Source organism: Festucalex cinctus, chromosome 2 (genome assembly GCF_051991245.1).
Source record: "Festucalex cinctus isolate MCC-2025b chromosome 2, RoL_Fcin_1.0, whole genome shotgun sequence".
In the NCBI taxonomy this organism is placed as follows: Eukaryota; Metazoa; Chordata; class Actinopteri; order Syngnathiformes; family Syngnathidae; genus Festucalex; species Festucalex cinctus.
In genome coordinates this window covers 26564464-26587532 of record NC_135412.1, presented here as the reverse complement: position 1 = coordinate 26587532, position 23069 = coordinate 26564464, and the positions used below count along the sequence as shown (strand labels likewise).

At 46.2% G+C, this 23069-nt stretch overlaps 21 non-coding genes across 21 annotated transcripts; 20 read left to right on the top strand and 1 right to left on the bottom strand.

The window, feature by feature from the left end:
- Nucleotides 1–279: 279 nt before the first annotated feature.
- On the top strand, nucleotides 280–361 carry trnal-uag (transfer RNA leucine (anticodon UAG)). Its single transcript has one exon. It is a non-coding gene; the product is annotated as a tRNA-Leu (tRNA).
- Nucleotides 362–2170: 1809 nt separating this feature from the next.
- trnal-uag (transfer RNA leucine (anticodon UAG)) lies at nucleotides 2171–2252 on the top strand. The gene has a single exon. It is a non-coding gene; the product is annotated as a tRNA-Leu (tRNA).
- A 1809-nt stretch (nucleotides 2253–4061) lies between these two features.
- On the top strand, nucleotides 4062–4143 carry trnal-uag (transfer RNA leucine (anticodon UAG)). The gene has a single exon. It is a non-coding gene; the product is annotated as a tRNA-Leu (tRNA).
- Nucleotides 4144–5009: 866 nt separating this feature from the next.
- trnal-aag (transfer RNA leucine (anticodon AAG)) lies at nucleotides 5010–5091 on the top strand. The gene has a single exon. It is a non-coding gene; the product is annotated as a tRNA-Leu (tRNA).
- An 861-nt stretch (nucleotides 5092–5952) lies between these two features.
- On the top strand, nucleotides 5953–6034 carry trnal-uag (transfer RNA leucine (anticodon UAG)). Its single transcript has one exon. It is a non-coding gene; the product is annotated as a tRNA-Leu (tRNA).
- Nucleotides 6035–7843: 1809 nt separating this feature from the next.
- Nucleotides 7844–7925, top strand: trnal-uag (transfer RNA leucine (anticodon UAG)). The gene has a single exon. It is a non-coding gene; the product is annotated as a tRNA-Leu (tRNA).
- An 866-nt stretch (nucleotides 7926–8791) lies between these two features.
- On the top strand, nucleotides 8792–8873 carry trnal-aag (transfer RNA leucine (anticodon AAG)). The gene has a single exon. It is a non-coding gene; the product is annotated as a tRNA-Leu (tRNA).
- An 862-nt stretch (nucleotides 8874–9735) lies between these two features.
- trnal-uag (transfer RNA leucine (anticodon UAG)) lies at nucleotides 9736–9817 on the top strand. The gene has a single exon. It is a non-coding gene; the product is annotated as a tRNA-Leu (tRNA).
- An 866-nt stretch (nucleotides 9818–10683) lies between these two features.
- On the top strand, nucleotides 10684–10765 carry trnal-aag (transfer RNA leucine (anticodon AAG)). The gene has a single exon. It is a non-coding gene; the product is annotated as a tRNA-Leu (tRNA).
- Nucleotides 10766–11271: 506 nt separating this feature from the next.
- trnal-uag (transfer RNA leucine (anticodon UAG)) lies at nucleotides 11272–11353 on the top strand. The gene has a single exon. It is a non-coding gene; the product is annotated as a tRNA-Leu (tRNA).
- Nucleotides 11354–13167: 1814 nt separating this feature from the next.
- Nucleotides 13168–13249, top strand: trnal-uag (transfer RNA leucine (anticodon UAG)). The gene has a single exon. It is a non-coding gene; the product is annotated as a tRNA-Leu (tRNA).
- An 866-nt stretch (nucleotides 13250–14115) lies between these two features.
- Nucleotides 14116–14197, top strand: trnal-aag (transfer RNA leucine (anticodon AAG)). Its single transcript has one exon. It is a non-coding gene; the product is annotated as a tRNA-Leu (tRNA).
- Nucleotides 14198–15057: 860 nt separating this feature from the next.
- On the top strand, nucleotides 15058–15139 carry trnal-uag (transfer RNA leucine (anticodon UAG)). Its single transcript has one exon. It is a non-coding gene; the product is annotated as a tRNA-Leu (tRNA).
- Nucleotides 15140–16001: 862 nt separating this feature from the next.
- trnal-uag (transfer RNA leucine (anticodon UAG)) lies at nucleotides 16002–16083 on the top strand. The gene has a single exon. It is a non-coding gene; the product is annotated as a tRNA-Leu (tRNA).
- Nucleotides 16084–16949: 866 nt separating this feature from the next.
- Nucleotides 16950–17031, top strand: trnal-aag (transfer RNA leucine (anticodon AAG)). Its single transcript has one exon. It is a non-coding gene; the product is annotated as a tRNA-Leu (tRNA).
- A 506-nt stretch (nucleotides 17032–17537) lies between these two features.
- Nucleotides 17538–17619, top strand: trnal-uag (transfer RNA leucine (anticodon UAG)). Its single transcript has one exon. It is a non-coding gene; the product is annotated as a tRNA-Leu (tRNA).
- Nucleotides 17620–19432: 1813 nt separating this feature from the next.
- Nucleotides 19433–19514, top strand: trnal-uag (transfer RNA leucine (anticodon UAG)). Its single transcript has one exon. It is a non-coding gene; the product is annotated as a tRNA-Leu (tRNA).
- Nucleotides 19515–20380: 866 nt separating this feature from the next.
- On the top strand, nucleotides 20381–20462 carry trnal-aag (transfer RNA leucine (anticodon AAG)). The gene has a single exon. It is a non-coding gene; the product is annotated as a tRNA-Leu (tRNA).
- Nucleotides 20463–21325: 863 nt separating this feature from the next.
- On the top strand, nucleotides 21326–21407 carry trnal-uag (transfer RNA leucine (anticodon UAG)). Its single transcript has one exon. It is a non-coding gene; the product is annotated as a tRNA-Leu (tRNA).
- Nucleotides 21408–22269: 862 nt separating this feature from the next.
- trnal-uag (transfer RNA leucine (anticodon UAG)) lies at nucleotides 22270–22352 on the top strand. Its single transcript has one exon. It is a non-coding gene; the product is annotated as a tRNA-Leu (tRNA).
- A 566-nt stretch (nucleotides 22353–22918) lies between these two features.
- On the bottom strand, nucleotides 22919–22990 carry trnam-cau (transfer RNA methionine (anticodon CAU)). Its single transcript has one exon. It is a non-coding gene; the product is annotated as a tRNA-Met (tRNA).
- Nucleotides 22991–23069: the final 79 nt, after the last annotated feature.

Genomic DNA, 23069 nt, shown 5'->3' with positions numbered 1-23069 from the left:
CATCGACCTCTGGGTTATGGGCCCAGCACGCTTCCGCTGCGCCACTCTGCTGCTCGAGGACAAGCATTTGTCCTGTACTCTTGTCGCTGAAGAAGAACTAGGTCGCCTGTGACACCATGGATCCGAGCAGGCTTTATCACGTTGTGCACAAAGCGATGCAGGACATCACAAACCTAGAAATTGGTGTGGAAGACGACTGTTTGACCGCCAAGTCTGCACCTCAAACCGCAACATTTCTTAAATTGCCAACAAATGTCCCTTCCTGACATTTCTTCACAGGGTAGTGTGGCCGAGTGGTCGAAGGCGCTGGATTTAGGCTCCAGTCTCTCAGGAGGCGTGGGTTCGAATCCCACCACTGCCAGTTCCTTGTCAATGGAGTTAGTGTCCTAAAATACCCGTGGATGACTTATGAGATGAATTCCAGTCAGTGAGGCTAATAAGCATTTAGTCCAAACCAGATTACCACTGGACATTTCTGGTTCTCTTGAAGATAATTTACCTCTGATCTGTGCGGGATTCATCACATTTGCACAAGGCTCGGTTGGACACTTCTCAACTGGATATTTTTTTGTGGGAACATATCCTGACAAAACTACTTAAATATGCCAACAAACTCATACGTCTAAACAGCGGTCAGCAGGTAGTGTGGCCGAGCGGTCAAAGGCGCTGGTTTAAGACTCCAGTCTCTCAGGAGGCGTGGGTTCACGTCCCACCAGTGCACATTTAGATTTGGGTTTCTCACAAAATGGAAGTTTTTGATTTTCTTTCCACCATAAATTCATCGTACTTATCAAAATACTTGGCTTGGCCACAGCCAATGAGTAGCCAACTCCGAACTTCACATGGTTAACCTTCAAAAGAAACACTTGGAATAAGTTCAACAACATACCAGACTCAGGGTTTTGCTAATATACAAATAGTTGCAGATAGCAGAGGATGGTTTCGATCCATCGACCTCTGGGTTATGGGCACAGCACGCTTCCGCTGCGCCACTCTGCTGCTCGAGGACAAGCATTTGTCCTGTACTCTTGTCGCTGAAGAAGAACTAGGTCGCCTGTGACACCATGGATCCGAGCAGGCTTTATCACGTTGTGCACAAAGCGATGCAGGACATCACAAACCTAGAAATTGGTGTGGAAGACTACTGTTTGACCGCCAAGTCTGCACCTCAAACCGCAACATTTCTTAAATTGCCAACAAATGTCCCTTCCTGATATTTCTTCACACGGTAGTGTGGCCGAGCGGTCAAAGGCGCTGGATTAAGGCTCCAGTCTCTCAGGAGGGTTCGATTCCCACCACTGCCAGTTCCTTGTCAATGGAGTTAGTGTCCTAAAATACCAGAGGATGACTTATGAGATAATTTCCAGTCAGTGAGGCAAATACGCATTTAGTCCAAACCAGATTACCACTGGACATTTCTGGTTCTCTTGAAGAGAATTTACCTCTGATCCGAGCGGGATTCATCACCTTTTGCACAAGGCTCGGTTGGACACTTCTCAACTGGATATTTTTTGTGGGAACATATCCTGACAAAACTACTTAAATATGCCAACAAACTCATACGTCTAAACAGCGGTCAGTAGGTCGTGTGGCCGAGCGGTCAAAGGCGCTGGATTAAGGCTCCAGTCTCTCAGGAGGCATGGGTTCACAACCCACCAGTTCACATTTAGATTTGGGTTTCTCACAAAATGGAAGTTTTTGATTTTCTTTCCACCATAAATTCATCGTACTTATCAAAATACTTGGCTTGGCCACAGCCAATGAGTAGCCAACTCCGAACTTCACATGGTTAACCTTCAAAAGAAGCACTTGGAAGAAGTTCAACAACATACCAGACTCGGGGTTTTCCTAATATACAAAGAGTTGTAGATAGCAGAGGATGGTTTCGATCCATCGACCTCTGGGTTATGGGCCCAGCACGCTTCCGCTGCGCCACTCTGCTGCTCGAGGACAAGCATTTGTCCTGTACTCTTGTCGCTGAAGAAGAACTAGGTCGCCTGTGACACCATGGATCCGAGCAGGCTTTATCACGTTGTGCACAAAGCGATGCAGGACATCACAAACCTAGAAATTGGTGTGGAAGACTACTGTTTGACCGCCAAGTCTGCACCTCAAACCGCAACATTTCTTAAATTGCCAACAAATGTCCCTTCCTGACATTTCTTTACAGGGTAGTGTGGCCGAGTGGTCGAAGGCGCTGGATTTAGGCTCCAGTCTCTCAGGAGGCGTGGGTTCTAATCCCACCACTGCCAGTTCCTTGTCAATGGAGTTAGTGTCCTAAAATACCCGTGGATGACTTATGAGATAAATTCCAGTCAGTGAGGCTAATAAGCATTTAGTCCAAACCAGATTACCACTGGACATTTCTGGTTCTCTTGAAGATAATTTACCTCTGATCCGTGCGGGATTCATCACATTTGCACAAGGCTCGGTTGGACACTTCTCAACTGGATATTTTTTTGTGGGAACATATCCTGACAAAACTACTTAAATATGCCAACAAACTCATACGTCTAAACAGCGGTCAGCAGGTAGTGTGGCCGAGCGGTCAAAGGCGCTGGATTAAGACTCCAGTCTCTCAGGAGGCGTGGGTTCACGTCCCACCAGTTCACATTTAGATTTGGGTTTCTCACAAAATGGAAGTTTTTGATTTTCTTTCCACCATAAATTCATCGTACTTATCAAAATACTTGGCTTGGCCACAGCCAATGAGTAGCCAACTCCGAACTTCACATGGTTAACCTTCAAAAGAAACACTTGGAATAAGTTCAACAACATACCAGACTCAGGGTTTTGCTAATATACAAACAGTTGCAGATAGCAGAGGATGGTTTCGATCCATCAACCTCTGGGTTATGGGCCCAGCACGCTTCCGCTGCGCCACTCTGCTGCTCGAGGGCAAGCATTTGTCCTGTACTCTTGTCGCTGAAGAAGAACTAGGTCGCCTGTGACACCATGGATCCGAGCAGGCTTTATCACGTTGTGCACAAAGCGATGCAGGACATCACAAACCTAGAAATTGGTGTGGAAGACTACTGTTTGACCGCCAAGTCTGCACCTCAAACCGCAACATTTCTTAAATTGCCAACAAATGTCCCTTCCTGATATTTCTTCACAGGGTAGTGTGGCTGAGCGGTCAAAGGCGCTGGATTAAGGCTCCAGTCTCTCAGGAGGGTTCGATTCCCACCACTGCCAGTTCCTTGTCAATGGAGTTAGTGTCCTAAAATACCTGAGGATGACTTATGAGATAATTTCCAGTCAGTAAGGCAAATACGCATTTAGTCCAAACCAGATTACCACTGGACATTTCTGGTTCTCTTGAATATAATTTACCTCTGATCCGAGCGGGATTCATCACCTTTTGCACAAGGCTCGGTTGGACACTTCTCAACTGGATATTTTTTGCGGGAACATATCCTGACAAAACTACTTAAATATGCCAACAAACTCATACGTCTAAACAGCGGTCAGTAGGTAGTGTGGCCGAGCGGTCAAAGGCGCTGGATTAAGGCTCCAGTCTCTCAGGAGGCATGGGTTCACAACCCACCAGTTCACATTTAGATTTGGGTTTCTCACAAAATGGAAGTTTTTGATTTTCTTTCCACCATAAATTCATCGTACTTATCAAAATACTTGGCTTGGCCACAGCCAATGAGTAGCCAACTCCGAACTTCACATGGTTAACCTTCAAAAGAAGCACTTGGAAGAAGTTCAACAACATACCAGACTCGGGGTTTTCCTAATATACAAAGAGTTGTAGATAGCAGAGGATGGTTTCGATCCATCGACCTCTGGGTTATGGGCCCAGCACGCTTCCGCTGCGCCACTCTGCTGCTCGAGGACAAGCATTTGTCCTGTACTCTTGTCGCTGAAGAAGAACTAGGTCGCCTGTGACACCATGGATCCGAGCAGGCTTTATCACGTTGTGCACAAAGCGATGCAGGACATCACAAACCTAGAAATTGGTGTGGAAGACTACTGTTTGACCGCCAAGTCTGCACCTCAAACCGCAACATTTCTTAAATTGCCAACAAATGTCCCTTCCTGACATTTCTTCACAGGGTAGTGTGGCCGAGTGGTCGAAGGCGCTGGATTTAGGCTCCAGTCTCTCAGGAGGCGTGGGTTCGAATCCCACCACTGCCAGTTCCTTGTCAATGGAGTTAGTGTCCTAAAATACCCGTGGATGACTTATGAGATAAATTCCAGTCAGTGAGGCTAATAAGCATTTAGTCCAAACCAGATTACCACTGGACATTTCTGGTTCTCTTGAAGATAATTTACCTCTGATCCGTGCGGGATTCAGCACATTTGCACAAGGCTCGGTTGGACACTTCTCAACTGGATATTTTTTTGTGGGAACATATCCTGACAAAACTACTTAAATATGCCAACAAACTCATACGTCTAAACAGCGGTCAGCAGGTAGTGTGGCCGAGCGGTCAAAGGCGCTGGATTAAGACTCCAGTCTCTCAGGAGGCGTGGGTTCACGTCCCACCAGTTCACATTTAGATTTGGGTTTCTCACAAAATGGAAGTTTTTGATTTTCTTTCCACCATAAATTCATCGTACTTATCAAAATACTTGGCTTGGCCACAGCCAATGAGTAGCCAACTCCGAACTTCACATGGTTAACCTTCAAAAGAAACACTTGGAATAAGTTCAACAACATACCAGACTCAGGGTTTTGCTAATATACAAACAGTTGCAGATAGCAGAGGATGGTTTCGATCCATCGACCTCTGGGTTATGGGCCCAGCACGCTTCCGCTGCGCCACTCTGCTGCTCGAGGACACGCATTTGTCCTGTACTCTTGTCGCTGAAGAAGAACTAGGTCGCCTGTGACACCATGGATCCGAGCAGGCTTTATCACGTTGTGCACAAAGCGATGCAGGACATCACAAACCTAGAAATTGGTGTGGAAGACTACTGTTTGACCGCCAAGTCTGCACCTCAAACCGCAACATTTCTTAAATTGCCAACAAATGTCCCTTCCTGATATTTCTTCACAGGGTAGTGTGGCCGAGCGGTCAAAGGCGCTGGATTAAGGCTCCAGTCTCTCAGGAGGCGTGGGTTCGAATCCCACCACTGCCAGTTCCTTGTCAATGGGGTTAGTGTCCTAAAATACCCGTGGATGACTTATGAGATAATTTCCAGTCAGTGAGGCAAATACACATTTAGTCCAAACCAGATTACCACTGGACATTTCTGGTTCTCTTGAATATAATTTACCTCTGATCCGAGCGGGATTCATCACCTTTTGCACAAGGCTCGGTTGGACACTTCTCAACTGGATATTTTTTGTGGAAACATATCCTGACAAAACTACTTAAATATGCCAACAAACTCATACGTCTAAACAGCGGTCAGCAGGTAGTGTGGCCGAGCGGTCAAGGGCGCTGGATTAAGACTCCAGTCTCTCAGGAGGCATGGGTTCACAACCCACCAGTTCACATTTAGATTTGGGTTTCTCACAAAATGGAAGTTTTTGATTTTCTTTCCACCGTAAATTCATCGTACTTATCAAAATTCTTTGCTTGGCCACAGCCAATGAGTAGCCAACTCCGAACTTCACATGGTTAACCTTCAAAAGAAACACTTGGAAGAAGTTCAACAACATACCAGACTCGGGGTTTTCCTAATATACAAACAGTTGCAGATAGCAGAGGATGGTTTCAATCCATCGACCTCTGGGTTATGGGCCCAGCACGCTTCCGCTGCCCCACTCTGCTGTCGAGGATAAGCATTTGTGCTGTACTATTGTCGCTGAAGAAGAACTAGGTCGCCTGTGACACCATGGATCCGAGCAGGCTGTATCACGTGCACAAAGCGATGCAGGACATCACAAACCTAGAAATTGGTGTGAAGGCTACTGTTTGACCGCAGAGTCTGCACCTCAAACCGCAACATTTCTTAAATTGCCAACAAATGTCCCTTCCTGACATTTCTTCACAGGGTAGTTTGGCCGAGTGGTCGAAGGCGCTGGATTTAGGCTCCAGTCTCTCAGGAGGCGTGGGTTCGAATCCCACCACTGCCAGTTCCTTGTCAATGGAGTTAGTGTCCAAAAATACCCGTGGATGACTTATGAGATAAATTCCAGTCAGTGAGGCTAATAAGCATTTAGTCCAAACCAGATTACCACTGGACATTTCTGGTTCTCTTGAAGATAATTTACCTCTGATCCGTGCGGGATTCATCACATTTGCACAAGGCTCGGTTGGACACTTCTCAACTGGATATTTTTTTGTGGGAACATATCCTGACAAAACTACTTAAATATGCCAACAAACTCATACGTCTAAACAGCGGTCAGCAGGTAGTGTGGCCGAGCGGTCAAGGGCGCTGGATTAAGGCTCCAGTCTCTCAGGAGGCATGGGTTCACAACCCACCAGTTCACATTTAGATTTGGGTTTCTCACAAAATGGAAGTTTTTGATTTTCTTTCCACCGTAAATTCATCGTACTTATCAAAATACTTGGCTTGGCCACAGCCAATGAGTAGCCAACTCCGAACTTCACATGGTTAACCTTCAAAAGAAACACTTGGAATAAGTTCTACAACATACCAGACTCAGGGTTTTGCTAATATACAAACAGTTGCAGATAGCAGAGGATGGTTTCGATCCATCGACCTCTGGGTTATGGGCCCAGCACGCTTCCGCTGCGCCACTCTGCTGCTCGAGGACAAGCATTTGTCCTGTACTCTTGTCGCTGAAGAAGAACTAGGTCGCCTGTGACACCATGGATCCGAGCAGGCTTTATCACGTTGTGCACAAAGCGATGCAGGACATCACAAACCTAGAAATTGGTGTGGAAGACTACTGTTTGACCGCCAAGTCTGCACCTCAAACCGCAACATTTCTTAAATTGCCAACAAATGTCCCTTCCTGATATTTCTTCACAGGATAGTGTGGCCGAGCGGTCAAAGGCGCTGGATTAAGGCTCCAGTCTCTCAGGAGGGTTCGATTCCCACCACTGCCAGTTCCTTGTCAATGGAGTTAGTGTCCTAAAATACCTGAGGATGACTTATGAGATAATTTCCAGTCAGTGAGGCAAATACGCATTTAGTCCAAACCAGATTACCACTGGACATTTCTGGTTCTCTTGAAGATAATTTACCTCTGATCCGAGCGGGATTCATCACCTTTTGCACAAGGCTCGGTTGGACACTTCTCAACTGGATATTTTTTGCGGGAACATATCCTGACAAAACTACTTAAATATGCCAACAAACTCATACGTCTAAACAGCGGTCAGTAGGTAGTGTGGCCGAGCGGTCAAAGGCGCTGGATTAAGGCTCCAGTCTCTCAGGAGGCATGGGTTCACAACCCACCAGTTCACATTTAGATTTGGGTTTCTCACAAAATGGAAGTTTTTGATTTTCTTTCCACCATAAATTCATCGTACTTATCAAAATACTTGGCTTGGCCACAGCCAATGAGTAGCCAACTCCGAACTTCACATGGTTAACCTTCAAAAGAAGCACTTGGAAGAAGTTCAACAACATACCAGACTCGGGGTTTTCCTAATATACAAAGAGTTGTAGATAGCAGAGGATGGTTTCGATCCATCGACCTCTGGGTTATGGGCCCAGCACGCTTCCGCTGCGTCACTCTGCTGCTCGAGGACAAGCATTTGTCCTGTACTCTTGTCGCTGAAGAAGAACTAGGTCGCCTGTGACACCATGGATCCGAGCAGGCTTTATCACGTTGTGCACAAAGCGATGCAGGACATCACAAACCTAGAAATTGGTGTGGAAGACTACTGTTTGACCGCCAAGTCTGCACCTCAAACCGCAACATTTCTTAAATTGCCAACAAATGTCCCTTCCTGACATTTCTTCACAGGGTAGTGTGGCCGAGTGGTCGAAGGCGCTGGATTTAGGCTCCAGTCTCTCAGGAGGCGTGGGTTCGAATCCCACCACTGCCAGTTCCTTGTCAATGGAGTTAGTGTCCTAAAATACCCGTGGATGACTTATGAGATAAATTCCAGTCAGTGAGGCTAATAAGCATTTAGTCCAAACCAGATTACCACTGGACATTTCTGGTTCTCTTGAAGATAATTTACCTCTGATCCGTGCGGGATTCAGCACATTTGCACAAGGCTCGGTTGGACACTTCTCAACTGGATATTTTTTTGTGGGAACATATCCCGACAAAACTACTTAAATATGCCAACAAACTCATACGTCTAAACAGCGGTCAGCAGGTAGTGTGGCCGAGCGGTCAAAGGCGCTGGATTAAGACTCCAGTCTCTCAGGAGGCGTGGGTTCACGTCCCACCAGTTCACATTTAGATTTGGGTTTCTCACAAAATGGAAGTTTTTGATTTTCTTTCCACCATAAATTCATCGTACTTATCAAAATACTTGGCTTGGCCACAGCCAATGAGTAGCCAACTCCGAACTTCACATGGTTAACCTTCAAAAGAAACACTTGGAATAAGTTCAACAACATACCAGACTCAGGGTTTTGCTAATATACAAACAGTTGCAGATAGCAGAGGATGGTTTCAATCCATCGACCTCTGGGTTATGGGCCCAGCACGCTTCCGCTGCGCCACTCTGCTGCTCGAGGACACGCATTTGTCCTGTACTCTTGTCGCTGAAGAAGAACTAGGTCGCCTGTGACACCATGGATCCGAGCAGGCTTTATCACGTTGTGCACAAAGCGATGCAGGACATCACAAACCTAGAAATTGGTGTGGAAGACTACTGTTTGACCGCCAAGTCTGCACCTCAAACCGCAACATTTCTTAAATTGCCAACAAATGTCCCTTCCTGATATTTCTTCACAGGGTAGTGTGGCCGAGGGGTCAAAGGCGCTGGATTAAGGCTCCAGTCTCTCAGGAGGCGTGGGTTCGAATCCCACCACTGCCAGTTCCTTGTCAATGGAGTTAGTGTCCTAAAATACCCGTGGATGACTTATGAGATAAATTCCAGTCAGTGAGGCTAATAAGCATTTAGTCCAAACCAGATTACCACTGGACATTTCTGGTTCTCTTGAAGATAATTTACCTCTGATCCGAGCGGGATTCATCACATTTGCACAAGGCTCGGTTGGACACTTCTCAACTGGATATTTTTTTGTGGGAACATATCCTGACAAAACTACTTAAATATGCCAACAAACTCATACGTCTAAACAGCGGTCAGCAGGTAGTGTGGCCGAGCGGTCAAGGGCGCTGGATTAAGGCTCCAGTCTCTCAGGAGGCATGGGTTCACAACCCACCAGTTCACATTTAGATTTGGGTTTCTCACAAAATGGAAGTTTTTGATTTTCTTTCCACCGTAAATTCATCGTACTTATCAAAATACTTTGCTTGGCCACAGCCAATGAGTAGCCAACTCCGAACTTCACATGGTTAACCTTCAAAAGAAACACTTGGAAGAAGTTCAACAACATACCAGACTCGGGGTTTTCCTAATATACAAACAGTTGCAGATAGCAGAGGATGGTTTCAATCCATCGACCTCTGGGTTATGGGCCCAGCACGCTTCCGCTGCGCCACTCTGCTGCTCGAGGATAAGCATTTGTGCTGTACTATTGTCGCTGAAGAAGAACTAGGTCGCCTGTGACACCATGGATCCGAGCAGGCTGTATCACGTGCACAAAGCGATGCAGGACATCACAAACCTAGAAATTGGTGTGAAGGCTACTGTTTGACCGCAGAGTCTGCACCTCAAACCGCAACATTTCTTAAATTGCCAACAAATGTCCCTTCCTGACATTTCTTCACAGGGTAGTTTGGCCGAGTGGTCGAAGGCGCTGGATTTAGGCTCCAGTCTCTCAGGAGGCGTGGGTTCGAATCCCACCACTGCCAGTTCCTTGTCAATGGAGTTAGTGTCCAAAAATACCCGTGGATGACTTATGAGATAAATTCCAGTCAGTGAGGCTAATAAGCATTTAGTCCAAACCAGATTACCACTGGACATTTCTGGTTCTCTTGAAGATAATTTACCTCTGATCCGTGCGGTATTCATCACATTTGCACAAGGCTCGGTTGGACACTTCTCAACTGGATATTTTTTTGTGGGAACATATCCTGACAAAACTACTTAAATATGCCAACAAACTCATACGTCTAAACAGCGGTCAGCAGGTAGTGTGGCCGAGCGGTCAAAGGCGCTGGATTAAGACTCCAGTCTCTCAGGAGGCGTGGGTTCACGTCCCACCAGTTCACATTTAGATTTGGGTTTCTCACAAAATGGAAGTTTTTGATTTTCTTTCCACCATAAATTCATCGTACTTATCAAAATACTTGGCTTGGCCACAGCCAATGAGTAGCCAACTCCGAACTTCACATGGTTAACCTTCAAAAGAAACACTTGGAATAAGTTCAACAACATACCAGACTCAGGGTTTTGCTAATATACAAACAGTTGCAGATAGCAGAGGATGGTTTCGATCCATCGACCTCTGGGTTATGGGCCCAGCACGCTTCCGCTGCGCCACTCTGCTGCTCGAGGACAAGCATTTGTCCTGTACTCTTGTCGCTGAAGAAGAACTAGGTCGCCTGTGACACCATGGATCCGAGCAGGCTTTATCACGTTGTGCACAAAGCGATGCAGGACATCACAAAGCTAGAAATTGGTGTGGAAGACTACTGTTTGACCGCCAAGTCTGCACCTCAAACCGCAACATTTCTTAAATTGCCAACAAATGTCCCTTCCTGATATTTCTTCACAGGGTAGTGTGGCCGAGCGGTCAAAGGCGCTGGATTAAGGCTCCAGTCTCTCAGGAGGCGTGGGTTCGAATCCCACCACTGCCAGTTCAGACTTAGGTTTGTGTTTCTCACAAAGTGGAGGTTTTTGATTTTCTTTCCACCATAAATTCATCGTACTTATCAAAATACTTGGCTTGGCCACAGCCAATGAGTAGCCAACTCCGAACTTCACATGGTTAACCTTCAAAAGAAGCACTGGGAAGAAGTTCAACAACATACCAGACTCGGGGTTTTCCTAATATACAAAGAGTTGTAGATAGCCGAGGATGGTTTCGATCCATCGACCTCTGGGTTATGGGCCCAGCACGCTTCCGCTGCGCCACTTGCTGCTCGAGGACAAGCATTTGTCCTGTACTCTTGTCGCTGAAGAAGAACTAGGTCGCCTGACACCATGGATCCGAGCAGGCTGTATCACGTGCACAAAGCGATGCAGGACATCACAAACCTAGAAATTGGTGTGGAAGGCTACTGTTTGACCGCAGAGTCTGCACCTCAAACCGCAACATTTCTTAAATTGCCAACAAATGTCCCTTCCTGACATTTCTTCACAGGGTAGTGTGGCCGAGTGGTCGAAGGCGCTGGATTTAGGCTCCAGTCTCTCAGGAGGCGTGGGTTCGAATCCCACCACTGCCAGTTCCTTGTCAATGGAGTTAGTGTCCTAAAATACCCGTGGATGACTTATGAGATAAATTCCAGTCAGTGAGGCTAATAAGCATTTAGTCCAAACCAGATTACCACTGGACATTTCTGGTTCTCTGAAGATAATTTACCTCTGATCCGTGCGGGATTCATCACATTTGCACAAGGCTCGGTTGGACACTTCTCAACTGGATATTTTTTGTGGGAACATATCCTGACAAAACTACTTAAATATGCCAACAAACTCATACGTCTAAACAGCGGTCAGTAGGTAGTGTGGCAGAGCGGTCAAAGGCGCTGGATTAAGGCTCCAGTCTCTCAGGAGGCATGGGTTCACAACCCACCAGTTCACATTTAGATTTGGGTTTCTCACAAAATCTAAGTTTTTGATTTTCTTTCCACCATAAATTCATCGTACTTATCAAAATACTTGGCTTGGCCACAGCCAATGAGTAGCCAACTCCGAACTTCACATGGTTAACCTTCAAAAGAAGCACTTGGAAGAAGTTCAACAACATACCAGACTCGGGGTTTTCCTAATATACAAAGAGTTGCAGATAGCAGAGGATGGTTTCGATCCATCGACCTCTGGGTTATGGGCCCAGCACACTTCCGCTGCGCCACTCTGCTGCTCGAGGACAAACATTTGTCCTGTACTCTTGTCGCTGAAGAAGAACTAGGTCGCCTGTGACACCATGGATCCGAGCAGGCTGTATCACGTTGTGCACAAAGCGATGCATGACATCACAAACCTAGAAATTGGTGTGGAAGACTCCTGTTTGACCGCCAAGTCTGCACCTCAGACCGCAACATTTCTTAAATTGCCAACAAATGTCCCTTCCTGATATTTCTTCACAGGGTAGTGTGGCCGAGCGGTCAAAGGCGCTGGATTAAGGCTCCAGTCTCTCAGGAGTGGCGTGGGTTTGAATCCAACCACTGCCAGTTCCTTGTCAATGGAGTTAGTGTCCTAAAATACCCGTGAATGACTTATGAGATAATTTCCAGTCAGTGAGGCAAATACGCATTTAGTCCAAACCAGATTACCACTGGACATTTCTGGTTCTCTTGAAGATAATTTACCTCTGAACCGAGCGGGATTCATCACCTTTTGCACAAGGCTCGGTTGGACACTTCTCAACTGGATATTTTTTGTGGAAACATATCCTGACAAAACTACTTAAATATGCCAATAAACTCATACGTCTAAACAGCGGTCAGCAGGTAGTGTGGCCGAGCGGTCAAAGGCGCTGGATTAAGGCTCCAGTCTCTCAGGAGGCATGGGTTCGCAACCCACCAGTTCACATTTAGATTTGGGTTTCTCACAAAATGGAAGTTTTTGATTTTCTTTCCACCATAAATTCATCGTACTTATCAAAATACTTGGCTTGGCCACAGCCAATGAGTAGCCAACTCCGAACTTCACATGGTTAACCTTCAAAAGAAACACTTGGAAGAAGTTCAACAACATACCAGACTCGGGGTTTTCCTAATATACAAACAGTTGCAGATAGCAGAGGATGGTTTCGATCCATCGACCTCTGGGTTATGGGCCCAGCACGCTTCCGCTGCGCCACTCTGCTGCTCGAGGATAAGCATTTGTCCTGTACTCTTGTCGCTGAAGAAGAACTAGGTCGCCTGTGACACCATGGATCCGAGCAGGCTGTATCACGTTGTGCACAAAGCGATGCAGGACATCACAAACCTAGAAATTGGTGTGGAAGACTACTGTTTGACCGCCAAGTCTGCACCTCAAACCGCAACATTTCTTAAATTGCCAACAAATGTCCCTTCCTGACATTTCTTCACAGGGTAGTGTGGCCGAGTGGTCGAAGGCGCTGGATTTAGGCTCCAGTCTCTCAGGAGGCGTGGGTTCGAATCCCACCACTGCCAGTTCCTTGTCAATGGAGTTAGTGTCCTAAAATACCCGTGGATGACTTATGAGATAAATTCCAGTCAGTGAGGCTAATAAGCATTTAGTCCAAACCAGATTACCACTGGACATTTCTGGTTCTCTTGAAGATAATTTACCTCTGATCCGTGCGGGATTCAGCACATTTGCACAAGGCTCGGTTGGACACTTCTCAACTGGATATTTTTTTGTGGGAACATATCCCGACAAAACTACTTAAATATGCCAACAAACTCATACGTCTAAACAGCGGTCAGCAGGTAGTGTGGCCGAGCGGTCAAAGGCGCTGGATTAAGACTCCAGTCTCTCAGGTGGCGTGGGTTCACGTCCCACCAGTTCACATTTAGATTTGGGTTTCTCACAAAATGGAAGTTTTTGATTTTCTTTCCACCATAAATTCATCGTACTTATCAAAATACTTGGCTTGGCCACAGCCAATGAGTAGCCAACTCCGAACTTCACATGGTTAACCTTCAAAAGAAACACTTGGAATAAGTTCAACAACATACCAGACTCAGGGTTTTGCTAATATACAAACAGTTGCAGATAGCAGAGGATGGTTTCAATCCATCGACCTCTGGGTTATGGGCCCAGCACGCTTCCGCTGCGCCACTCTGCTGCTCGAGGACACGCATTTGTCCTGTACTCTTGTCGCTGAAGAAGAACTAGGTCGCCTGTGACACCATGGATCCGAGCAGGCTTTATCACGTTGTGCACAAAGCGATGCAGGACATCACAAACCTAGAAATTGGTGTGGAAGACTACTGTTTGACCGCCAAGTCTGCACCTCAAACCGCAACATTTCTTAAATTGCCAACAAATGTCCCTTCCTGATATTTCTTCACAGGGTAGTGTGGCTGAGCGGTCAAAGGCGCTGGATTAAGGCTCCAGTCTCTCAGGAGGCGTGGGTTCGAATCCCACCACTGCCAGTTCCTTGTCAATGGAGTTAGTGTCCTAAAATACCCGTGGATGACTTATGAGATAATTTCCAGTCAGTGAGGCAAATACACATTTAGTCCAAACCAGATTACCACTGGACATTTCTGGTTCTCTTGAATATAATTTACCTCTGATCCGAGCGGGATTCATCACCTTTTGCACAAGGCTCGGTTGGACACTTCTCAACTGGATATTTTTTGTGGAAACATATCCTGACAAAACTACTTAAATATGCCAACAAACTCATACGTCTAAACAGCGGTCAGCAGGTAGTGTGGCCGAGCGGTCAAGGGCCCTGGATTAAGGCTCCAGTCTCTCAGGAGGCATGGGTTCACAACCCACCAGTTTACATTTAGATTTGGGTTTCTCACAAAATTGAAGTTTTTGATTTTCTTTCCACCGTAAATTCATCGTACTTATCAAAATTCTTTGCTTGGCCACAGCCAATGAGTAGCCAACTCCGAACTTCACATGGTTAACCTTCAAAAGAAACACTTGGAAGAAGTTCAACAACATACCAGACTCGGGGTTTTCCTAATATACAAACAGTTGCAGATAGCAGAGGATGGTTTCAATCCATCGACCTCTGGGTTATGGGCCCAGCACGCTTCCGCTGCGCCACTCTGCTGCTCGAGGATAAGCATTTGTGCTGTACTATTGTCGCTGAAGAAGAACTAGGTCGCCTGTGACACCATGGATCCGAGCAGGCTGTATCACGTGCACAAAGCGATGCAGGACATCACAAACCTAGAAATTGGTGTGAAGGCTACTGTTTGACCGCAGAGTCTGCACCTCAAACCAACATTTCTTAAATTGCCAACAAATGTCCCTTCCTGACATTTCTTCACAGGGTAGTTTGGCCGAGTGGTCGAAGGCGCTGGATTTAGGCTCCAGTCTCTCAGGAGGCGTGGGTTCGAATCCCACCACTGCCAGTTCCTTGTCAATGGAGTTAGTGTCCTAAAATACCCGTGGATGATTTATGAGATAAATTCCAGTCAGTGAGGCTAATAAGCATTTAGTCCAAACCAGATTACCACTGGACATTTCTGGTTCTCTTGAAGATAATTTACCTCTGATCCGTGCGGGATTCATCACATTTGCACAAGGCTCGGTTGGACACTTCTCAACTGGATATTTTTTTGTGGGAACATATCCTGACAAAACTACTTAAATATGCCAACAAACTCATACGTCTAAACAGCGGTCAGCAGGTAGTGTGGCCGAGCGGTCAAGGGCGCTGGATTAAGGCTCCAGTCTCTCAGGAGGCATGGGTTCACAACCCACCAGTTCACATTTAGATTTGGGTTTCTCACAAAATGGAAGTTTTTGATTTTCTTTCCACCGTAAATTCATCGTACTTATCAAAATACTTTGCTTGGCCACAGCCAATGAGTAGCCAACTCCGAACTTCACATGGTTAACCTTCAAAAGAAACACTTGGAAGAAGTTCAACAACATACCAGACTCGGGGTTTTCCTAATATACAAACAGTTGCAGATAGCAGAGGATGGTTTCAATCCATCGACCTCTGGGTTATGGGCCCAGCACGCTTCCGCTGCGCCACTCTGCTGCTCGAGGATAAGCATTTGTGCTGTACTATTGTCGCTGAAGAAGAACTAGGTCGCCTGTGACACCATGGATCCGAGCAGGCTGTATCACGTGCACAAAGCGATGCAGGACATCACAAACCTAGAAATTGGTGTGAAGGCTACTGTTTGACCGCAGAGTCTGCACCTCAAACCGCAACATTTCTTAAATTGCCAACAAATGTCCCTTCCTGACATTTCTTCACAGGGTAGTTTGGCCGAGTGGTCGAAGGCGCTGGATTTAGGCTCCAGTCTCTCAGGAGGCGTGGGTTCGAATCCCACCACTGCCAGTTCCTTGTCAATGGAGTTAGTGTCCAAAAATACCCGTGGATGACTTATGAGATAAATTCCAGTCAGTGAGGCTAATAAGCATTTAGTCCAAACCAGATTACCACTGGACATTTCTGGTTCTCTTGAAGATAATTTACCTCTGATCCGTGCGGGATTCATCACATTTGCACAAGGCTCGGTTGGACACTTCTCAACTGGATATTTTTTTGTGGGAACATATCCTGACAAAACTACTTAAATATGCCAACAAACTCATACGTCTAAACAGCGGTCAGCAGGTAGTGTGGCCGAGCGGTCAAAGGCGCTGGATTAAGACTCCAGTCTCTCAGGAGGCGTGGGTTCACGTCCCACCAGTTCACATTTAGATTTGGGTTTCTCACAAAATGGAAGTTTTTGATTTTCTTTCCACCATAAATTCATCGTACTTATCAAAATACTTGGCTTGGCCACAGCCAATGAGTAGCCAACTCCGAACTTCACATGGTTAACCTTCAAAAGAAACACTTGGAATAAGTTCAACAACATACCAGACTCAGGGTTTTGCTAATATACAAACAGTTGCAGATAGCAGAGGATGGTTTCGATCCATCGACCTCTGGGTTATGGGCCCAGCACGCTTCCGCTGCGCCACTCTGCTGCTCGAGGACAAGCATTTGTCCTGTACTCTTGTCGCTGAAGAAGAACTAGGTCGCCTGTGACACCATGGATCCGAGCAGGCTTTATCACGTTGTGCACAAAGCGATGCAGGACATCACAAACCTAGAAATTGGTGTGGAAGACTACTGTTTGACCGCCAAGTCTGCACCTCAAACCGCAACATTTCTTAAATTGCCAACAAATGTCCCTTCCTGATATTTCTTCACAGGGTAGTGTGGCCGAGCGGTCAAAGGCGCTGGATTAAGGCTCCAGTCTCTCAGGAGGCGTGGGTTCGAATCCCACCACTGCCAGTTCAGACTTAGGTTTGTGTTTCTCACAAAGTGGAGGTTTTTGATTTTCTTTCCACCATAAATTCATCGTACTTATCAAAATACTTGGCTTGGCCACAGCCAATGAGTAGCCAACTCCGAACTTCACATGGTTAACCTTCAAAAGAAGCACTGGGAAGAAGTTCAACAACATACCAGACTCGGGGTTTTCCTAATATACAAAGAGTTGTAGATAGCCGAGGATGGTTTCGATCCATCGACCTCTGGGTTATGGGCCCAGCACGCTTCCGCTGCGCCACTTGCTGCTCGAGGACAAGCATTTGTCCTGTACTCTTGTCGCTGAAGAAGAACTAGGTCGCCTGACACCATGGATCCGAGCAGGCTGTATCACGTGCACAAAGCGATGCAGGACATCACAAACCTAGAAATTGGTGTGGAAGGCTACTGTTTGACCGCAGAGTCTGCACCTCAAACCGCAACATTTCTTAAATTGCCAACAAATGTCCCTTCCTGACATTTCTTCACAGGGTAGTGTGGCCGAGTGGTCGAAGGCGCTGGATTTAGGCTCCAGTCTCTCAGGAGGCGTGGGTTCGAATCCCACCACTGCCAGTTCCTTGTCAATGGAGTTAGTGTCCTAAAATACCCGTGGATGACTTATGAGATAAATTCCAGTCAGTGAGGCTAATAAGCATTTAGTCCAAACCAGATTACCACTGGACATTTCTGGTTCTCTGAAGATAATTTACCTCTGATCCGTGCGGGATTCATCACATTTGCACAAGGCTCGGTTGGACACTTCTCAACTGGATATTTTTTGTGGGAACATATCCTGACAAAACTACTTAAATATGCCAACAAACTCATACGTCTAAACAGCGGTCAGTAGGTAGTGTGGCAGAGCGGTCAAAGGCGCTGGATTAAGGCTCCAGTCTCTCAGGAGGCATGGGTTCACAACCCACCAGTTCACATTTAGATTTGGGTTTCTCACAAAATCTAAGTTTTTGATTTTCTTTCCACCATAAATTCATCGTACTTATCAAAATACTTGGCTTGGCCACAGCCAATGAGTAGCCAACTCCGAACTTCACATGGTTAACCTTCAAAAGAAGCACTTGGAAGAAGTTCAACAACATACCAGACTCGGGGTTTTCCTAATATACAAAGAGTTGCAGATAGCAGAGGATGGTTTCGATCCATCGACCTCTGGGTTATGGGCCCAGCACACTTCCGCTGCGCCACTCTGCTGCTCGAGGACAAACATTTGTCCTGTACTCTTGTCGCTGAAGAAGAACTAGGTCGCCTGTGACACCATGGATCCGAGCAGGCTGTATCACGTTGTGCACAAAGCGATGCATGACATCACAAACCTAGAAATTGGTGTGGAAGACTCCTGTTTGACCGCCAAGTCTGCACCTCAGACCGCAACATTTCTTAAATTGCCAACAAATGTCCCTTCCTGATATTTCTTCACAGGGTAGTGTGGCCGAGCGGTCAAAGGCGCTGGATTAAGGCTCCAGTCTCTCAGGAGTGGCGTGGGTTTGAATCCAACCACTGCCAGTTCCTTGTCAATGGAGTTAGTGTCCTAAAATACCCGTGAATGACTTATGAGATAATTTCCAGTCAGTGAGGCAAATACGCATTTAGTCCAAACCAGATTACCACTGGACATTTCTGGTTCTCTTGAAGATAATTTACCTCTGAACCGAGCGGGATTCATCACCTTTTGCACAAGGCTCGGTTGGACACTTCTCAACTGGATATTTTTTGTGGAAACATATCCTGACAAAACTACTTAAATATGCCAATAAACTCATACGTCTAAACAGCGGTCAGCAGGTAGTGTGGCCGAGCGGTCAAAGGCGCTGGATTAAGGCTCCAGTCTCTCAGGAGGCATGGGTTCGCAACCCACCAGTTCACATTTAGATTTGGGTTTCTCACAAAATGGAAGTTTTTGATTTTCTTTCCACCATAAATTCATCGTACTTATCAAAATACTTGGCTTGGCCACAGCCAATGAGTAGCCAACTCCGAACTTCACATGGTTAACCTTCAAAAGAAACACTTGGAAGAAGTTCAACAACATACCAGACTCGGGGTTTTCCTAATATACAAACAGTTGCAGATAGCAGAGGATGGTTTCGATCCATCGACCTCTGGGTTATGGGCCCAGCACGCTTCCGCTGCGCCACTCTGCTGCTCGAGGATAAGCATTTGTCCTGTACTCTTGTCGCTGAAGAAGAACTAGGTCGCCTGTGACACCATGGATCCGAGCAGGCTGTACCACGTTGTGCACAAAGCGATGCAGGACATCACAAACCTAGAAATTGGTGTGGAAGACACTGTTTGACCGCAGAGTCTGCACCTCAAACCGCAACATTTCTTAAATTGCCAACAAATGTCCCTTCCTGACATTTCTTCACAGGGTAGTGTGGCCGAGTGGTCGAAGGCGCTGGATTTAGGCTCCAGTCTCTTAGGAGGCGTGGGTTCGAATCCCACCACTGCCAGTTCCTTGTCAATGGAGTTAGTGTCCTAAAATACCAGTGGATGACTTATGAGGTAAATTCCAGTCAGTGAGGCTAATAAGCATTTAGTCCAAACCAGATTACCACTGGACATTTCTGGTTCTCTTGAAGATAATTTACCTCTCATCCGTGCGGGATTCATCACATTTGCACAAGGCTCGGTTGGACACTTCTCAACTGGATATTTTTTTGTGGGAACATATCCTGACAAAACTACTTAAATATGCCAACAAACTCATACGTCTAAACAGCTGTCAGCAGGTAGTGTGGCCGAGAGGTCAAAGGCGCTGGATTAAGACTCCAGTCTCTCAGGAGGCGTGGGTTCACGTCCCACCAGTTCACATTTAGATTTGGGTTTCTCACAAAATGGAAGTTTTTGATTTTCTTTCCACCATAAATTCATCGTACTTATCAAAATACTTGGCTTGGCCACAGCCAATGAGTAGCCAACTCCGAACTTCACATGGTTAACCTTCAAAAGAAACACTTGGAATAAGTTCAACAACATACCAGACTCAGGGTTTTGCTAATATACAAACAGTTGCAGATAGCAGAGGATGGTTTCGATCCATCGACCTCTGGGTTATGGGCCCAGCACGCTTCCGCTGCGCCACTCTGCTGCTCGAGGACAAGCATTTGTCCTGTACTATTGTCGCTGAAGAAGAACTAGGTCGCCTGTGACACCATGGATCCGAGCAGGCTTTATCACGTTGTGCACAAAGCGATGCAGGACATCACAAACCTAGAAATTGGTGTGGAAGACTACTGTTTGACCGCCAAGTCTGCACCTCAAACCGCAACATTTCTTAAATTGCCAACAAATGTCCCTTCCTGATATTTCTTCACAGGGTAGTGTGGCCGAGCGGTCAAAGGCGCTGGATTAAGGCTCCAGTCTCTCAGGAGGAGTGGGTTCGATTCCCACCACTGCCAGTTCCTTGTCAATGGAGTTAGTGTCCTAAAATACCTGAGGATGACTTATGAGATAATTTCCAGTCAGTGAGGCAAATACGCATTTAGTCCAAACCAGATTACCACTGGACATTTCTGGTTCTCTTGAAGATAATTTACCTCTGATCCGAGCGGGATTCATCACCTTTTGCACAAGGCTCGGTTGGACACTTCTCAACTGGATATTTTTTGTGGAAACATATCCTGACAAAACTACTTAAATATGCCAACAAACTCATACGTCTAAACAGCGGTCAGTAGGTAGTGTGGCCGAGCAGTCAAAGGCGCTGGATTAAGGCTCCAGTCTCTCAGGAGGCATGGGTTCACAACCCACCAGTTCACATTTAGATTTGGGTTTCTCACAAAATGGAAGCTTTTGATTTTCTTTCCACCATAAATTCATCGTACTTATCAAAATACTTGGCTTGGCCACAGCCAATGAGTAGCCAACTCCGAACTTCACATGGTTAACCTTCAAAAGAAACACTTGGAAGAAGTTCAACAACATACCAGACTCTGGGTTTTCCTAATATACAAACAGTTGCAGATAGCAGAGGATGTTTTCAATCCATCGACCTCTGGGTTATGGGCCCAGCACGCTTCCGCTGCGCCACTCTGCTCCTCGAGGATAAGCATTTGTCCTGTACTCTTGTCGCTGAAGAAGAACTAGGTCGCCTGTGACACCATGGATCCAAGCAGGCTGTATCACGTGCACAAAGCGATGCAGGACATCACAAACCTAGAAATTGGTGTGGAAGGCTACTGTTTGACCGCAGAGTCTGCACCTCAAACCGCAACATTTCTTAAATTGCCAACAAATGTCCCTTCCTGACATTTCTTCACAGGGTAGTGTGGGCGAGTGGTCGAAGGCGCTGGATTTAGGCTCCAGTCTCTCAGGAGGTGTGGGTTCGAATCCCACCACTGCCAGTTCCTTGTCAATGGAGTTAGTGTCCTAAAATACCCGTGGATGACTTATGAGATAATTTCCAGTCAGTGAGGCTAATAACCATTTAGTCCAAACCAGATTACCACTGGACATTTCTGGTTCTCTTGAAGATAATTTACCTCTGATCCGTGCGGGATTCATCACATTTGCACAAGGCTCGGTTGGACACTTCTCAACTGGATATTTTTTTGTGGGAACATATCCTGACAAAACTACTTAAATATGCCAACAAACTCATACGTCAAAACAGCGGTCAGCAGGTAGTGTGGCAGAGCGGTCAAAGGCGCTGGATTAAGGCTCCAGTCTCTCAGGAGGCATGGGTTCACAACCCACCAGTTCACATTTAGATTTGGGTTTCTCACAAAATGGAAGTTTTTGATTTTCTTTCCACCATAAATTCATCGTACTTATCAAAATACTTGGCTTGGCCACAGCCAATGAGTAGCCAACTCCGAACTTCACATGGTTAACCTTCAAAAGAAACACTTGGAAGAAGTTCAACAACATACCAGACTCTGGGTTTTCCTAATATACAAACAGTTGCAGATAGCAGAGGATGGTTTCAATCCATCGACCTCTGGGTTATGGGCCCAGCACGCTTCCGCTGCGCCACTCTGCTGCTCGAGGATAAACATTTGTCCTGTACTCTTGTCGCTGAAGAAGAACTAGGTCGCCTGTGACACCATGGATCCGAGCAGGCTGTATCACGTGCACAAAGCGATGCAGGACATCACAAACCTAGAAATTGGTGTGGAAGGCTACTGTTTGACCGCAGAGTCTGCACCTCAAACCGCAACATTTCTTAAATTGCCAACAAATGTCCCTTCCTGACATTTCTTCACAGGTTAGTGTGGCCGAGTGGTCGAAGGCGCTGGATTTAGGCTCCAGTCTCTCAGGAGGCGTGGGTTCGAATCCCACCACTGCCAGTTCCTTGTCAATGGAGTTAGTGTCCTAAAATACCCGTGGATGACTTATGAGATAAATTCCAGTCAGTGAGGCTAATAAGCATTTAGTCCAAACCAGATTACCACTGGACATTTCTGGTTCTCTTGAAGATAATTTACCTCTGATCCGTGCGGGATTCATCACATTTGCACAAGGCTCGGTTGGACACTTCTCAACTGGATATTTTTTTGTGGGAACATATCCTGACAAAACTACTTAAATATGCCAACAAACTCATACGTCTAAACAGCAGTCAGCAGGTAGTGTGGCCGAGCGGTCAAAGGCGCTGGATTAAGACTCCAGTCTCTCAGGAGGCGTGGGTTCACGTCCCACCAGTTCACATTTAGATTTGGGTTTCTCACAAAATGGAAGTTTTTGATTTTCTTTCCACCATAAATTCATCGTACTTATCAAAATACTTGGCTTGGCCACAGCCAATGAGTAGCCAACTCCGAACTTCACATGGTTAACCTTCAAAAGAAACACTTGGAATAAGTTCAACAACATACCAGACTCAGGGTTTTGCTAATATACAAACAGTTGCAGATAGCAGAGGATGGTTTCGATCCATCGACCTCTGGGTTATGGGCCCAGCACGCTTCCACTGCGCCACTCTGCTGCTCGAGGGCAAGCATTTGTCCTGTACTCTTGTCGCTGAAGAAGAACTAGGTCGCCTGTGACACCATGGATCCGAGCAG